Raw genomic sequence first — 5,051 nt, 5'->3', positions numbered from 1 at the left:
GCCAGGTTTTCTTATCCTGGATACCCTAGCATCTGTTTGAATTCATTTGCATGCTGAATAGAGCTATGAATGCTAGGCATGCCAGATATGATTTGATATCATGATATGACTGTTTATGAGCATATGAGTTTTCTTGCTGGGCTTCGGCTCACGGGTGCTTTGTGGTGCAGGTAAAGGAAAAAGGAAGCTGGACCATCCTTGAGTTGGAGAGCTTAGGTGATGACGTGTACATATGCAGCTGCTCGACTAATACTTGGGCGAGGTTTGAAAGTGGAACTAGGGCTAAACCCTGTTTTGCCGCTTAGAACGGCCTGTTGTAAACACTTTTTTGTAATAAACTCTGAAATTATATTTTTGGGATCCCAATGTATATATTAAACGTTCTAGTGAGACGTTATATCTTAACCAAAGTTTTTAACCCCTAAACCGCTAATCATGCTTAGTTACACATTTATGGCCAAACGACTCGATTAGCGAGTTTAGCACTGTTTGCAATGTGCACTGTAGCGGTCCCTGGAGTTGGGGCGTTACAGTGATTGTGATATATGACTATGTTTACGTTTATGATAATAAACTATGAGTATGAAGATGATATGCTTTTCCCTGATTTGCGATACATGTTCTCTTATGTTTTTCTTTGATATTGTTGTATTGTTGTACTTCCTTTTTGGGCTTTTAGCTCACCCCCTTACTTTCCCCCTTTCAGGTAAACAATAGGGTTTCTCCTTGGCACGCACTGTGATGTGGGGAGTTTCGACGTCTGAGTATGTGTGGCGTGGGGTGTCTATGAACGTACAACGATCAATATGAGCACCAAGAATAAAAGACCTATGTTATGAATTTTATTTTTTTAGTTATGTCAGTGGGACTTAAACTTTTATTTTTTTTATTTTATTTCTGAATATTGCATATAGACACATTATTTTATTTTTCAACTATTGGGCCCAATATGCATGTTTTACTAAGGCCCCACTAAGATTTTCCTTAAAATGGTATTTTTTCTATTAACTAAGAGTTGAGTGACGTTTTATAAAAGAATAGAACTAGGGCATGTTTTACAAATGGTATCAGAGACAGGTTGTTCATGTTTCCAAGGACCCTCCCCATACATGCTAAAGATGGGAAAATCTCACCTCACCATGTCGTAAGTAATTGCTTTTTGTTTTCTCTGAGTTAAATTTTTAGTTTTGTGATTGTAGTATAGAAAGATGCCTCCTATCATTAGGACCACTAAGAAATAGTTACTTAAGGAGATTGGTGCTATGCCAAAAGTGCATCTCAACGAGGAGAACAAGGATTGAAGGATCGTAGTACTTAAGACGACTGCAGTAGTATGCGAGCATATTTAGGGAATGATTAATAAGAAAGGAGTGTTGCTTTGGCCCATTGAGAAATACTGGGTGCTAAGGGAATCACTATCAATATATCTCGAGGCTCTCCTTTAGTTGATCATAGCGTGGCATGACGTCATCCGAGACAATTTGGACTTTGATACGATCAAATACACTATTTACGACCTCGTGGATAGTGACAATTTTAATTGTTTAGAGGCGGTCCTAGTTAAGAAGGACGACATAGAGATGGAGGAACATTATGAGATGGTACATGACATGGAAAGGGAAATGGTGCATCAGGAAGCAATTCGTGCCATACTGAAAGTGAACGTCAGGATGAGTGCAATGGCTAGCGCCCCTGACTACTCCCACATCTTATTATGATTCAGGGGACGAGTCCATAATCGAGGATTAGAATCCATCTCAAATTTTCCATCAATAAATCTTATTTAAATAATATGGGACTTCTTTTAAAAACCCTTAAAAACCTATGGATTCTTATTATGGTTTTATTTAGACACTTTGTTGGATGTTGATTATGGGGTAATTTTGAGAAAAACTTTGGATATTATAGTTTTTTTATTTTCTCTCTCTTGCAAACTCTAAATGATGTGTGGATATGAGTGTTTATGACAACTTTCATGATTGGCTTTAAATAACCAAAACACTATGCATTTTATCTCCTCATATGATTTTCTTTTGGTGACTTAGAAATTCATAATGTCATCAATAGGAAGAGGAACAAGAAGTGGAAGGGGAAGAGGCTAAGGAAGAAGTGCCTCTGTAAATTTGAATGCTTCATAAATCCCTAACTTAAGAATGCCACCAGCTCAACCAGCAGCCCCAGCTACACCAACTGTGGATTCAGCTACAGAAATAGCCAGATTGAGGGAGCAGTTAAGGCAGAGGGACGGGGAGTTGACCCAAGCCAGAAAAGTACCCCAAGCACCCCAACTACCGTTGGCACATCCTTAGCCTCCAGTACCACTACCGACACCATTGCCAATGGCTTATGGTTTTGAGCCAGTCTATGAACGCTTTAAGAAGCAATCCCCACCTAGTTTTGAGGGAAAAGCAAACCCTATGGTGGTAGAAGATTGGCTGAAGTCAGTGGAAGCTATTTTTGACCACATGGAGCTGAACGACCATCAAAGGGTTTCATGTGCAGCTCACCTACTCAAGAAGGATGCATGGATATGGTGGGATGTGGTGAAAAAGACTCGTGACTTGAACACCATGTCCTGGGCAGATTTTGTTCAAGCATTTGGCAAAAAGTACTACAGTACAATTGTATTGGCAACCAGGGTGGATGAGTTTGTTACCTTGGTTCAAAGGAACCTTTCAGTCACTGATTCTGCTTAGAAGTTTGATAGGTTGGCGAGGTTCGCACCTGAAATAGTGCCCACCGAGGCCATGCGGGTCCAAAGGTTTATGAGGGGACTTAAGCCTATGATTGCTAGAGATGTCAAGATGACCAGTGCTGAGGTAGTTAGTTATACCGAGGTTTTGGACAAGGCACTTGAAGCGGAGTACTTGGAGGGTCGCATATGGAAGGATAGTGCTGCAAGAAGAGAGGCCAACAGAAACAAGGGCTTCCATGAGGGCAACAAGAGGAAGGCCCATGAAGGACAGAGCAGTGGCAATGACAAGAGGCCTAGACCCCCGGCCACAAATGGCAACAATCACAACAACTGTAACAGTCACAACATTGATCGTAACCGCGAAAGTTGCCAAAACAACAAAGTTGAGCACCCCAGCTGCCATAAATGCTCGCGTCGACATTTGAGAGAATGTCAGGTGGGCACCAACAAGTGTTACAAGTACGATCAGCCAGGCCATCTGAAGAAAGACTGCCCACAATGGAAAGCAGGAGCAGGGCAAAGCAGTGACAGCAATCTAGTGCCAACAAGAGTCTTTGCATTGACCCAAAAGGAAGCAGCCAACAGTAACATCGTGGTCACAGGTTAGCTCTCTATTTCTGGTATGATATGTAAAGTCCTCATTGATTATGGAGCGACTCACTCTTATGTTTCTATGAATATAATTGATAAACTGGGTATGCCTTGTAAACTATTTGAGCATAGTTTTAGTACAATGTTACCATCAGGAGAAATTATGTCATCAACTAGGTGGTTACAGTCAGCTTCTATAATAGTTCAAGGTAGAGAGTGCTCAGCAGACCTCATAGAGTTAGACATACCAGGCTATGACGCTATACTTGGCATGGATTGGTTAGCCAAATATGGAGCAATGATAGACTACTGACAAAAGACCGTAGAGTTCAGACTAGAGGAAGTATAACTCTTTTCTTTTAAGGGCGAAGTGACGTGATTTCATACACCCATTATATCAACATTGGAAGCTTGGAACATGATGCAAGTGTGGTGTTCAACATATTTGGCAAATGTGGTGAATAAATATAAGGAGACATGGTTGAAACTAGAAAATGTCCACATTGTTTGTGAATTTCCGAAAGTGTTTCCCGAGGATTTACTAGGTTTACCCCTGAATAGAGAAATCAAATTCGTGATCGAACTTGTACCAGAAATAGCACCAATATCTAAAGCACCCTATCGAATGGCACTTGTAGAGTTGAAGGAACTCAAGAGCTAGCTACAGGAATTGTTGGACAAGGGGTTCATATGGCCTAGTCATTCGTCATGGGGAACACCAGTCCTGCTTGTGAAAAAAGAATGATGGAAGTATGAGAATGTGCATCGATTACCGAGAACTCAATAAGGTCATGATCAAGAGCAAATATCCTTTGCCCAGGATAGATGACATTTTTGATCAACTGCAAGGGGCAGCAGTGTTCTCAAAGATTAATCTGCGATCCGGGTACCATCAGTTGAAAGTGAAGGAAGGAGATATTCTTAAAACAACTTTCAGAATTCGCTACGGACATTTTGAGTTCCTAGTGATGTCTTTTGGACTCACTAATGCATCAGCAACATTCATGGACATGATGAACATAGTATTTAAGGACTACTTGGATAAAATCTCAGTGGTGTTTATAGAAGACATTCTTATTTACTCAAAGACTAAGGGAAAGCATGAGGAGCACCTCAGGTTGATGCTCAATAGATTACGAGAGCATCAACTATATGCCAAGTTCTCTAAGTGTGAATTTTGGTTGTAACAAGTGACCTTCTTAGGGCATATAGTGTCCAAAAATTGAATGGCAGTGAATCCAGCAAAGATTGAGGCCATTAGAGACTGGCCCCAACCCAAGAATGCCTTAGAGGTTCGAAGCTTCTTAGGGTTAGCGGGTTATTACTGGAAGTTTGTCGAGGGTTTTTCTAAGATTGCCACACTCTTGACCAACTTAACCCACAAACACAAAAAGTTCACTTGGACGAAGAAGTACAAAGAAAGCTTTCAGACTATGAAGGATAAGTTGTTCTCTGCACCTATCCTTTGTGTTCCCACAGAGGGCGAGAAGTTCATGGTGTATTGTGATGCATCTAAGAACGATTTAGGTTGCGTATTGATGCAGAATGGGAAGGTGGTAGCCTATGCTTCAAGGTAGCTTAAGGACCATGAGCAAAGATATCCCACCCACGATCTTGAGTTAGCGGCAGTGGTGTTTGCACTGAAAATATGGAGACATCACCTTTATGAGGATAAATGTGAAATTTACACCGATCCCAAAAGTCTGAAGTACTTCTTCACTCAGAAAGAGTTGAATATGAGACAATGAAAGTGGTTAGAACTAGT

Source organism: Humulus lupulus, chromosome 1 (genome assembly GCF_963169125.1).
Source record: "Humulus lupulus chromosome 1, drHumLupu1.1, whole genome shotgun sequence".
Taxonomy (NCBI): Eukaryota; Viridiplantae; Streptophyta; class Magnoliopsida; order Rosales; family Cannabaceae; genus Humulus; species Humulus lupulus.
Note: the sequence above shows the minus strand (reverse complement) of the source record.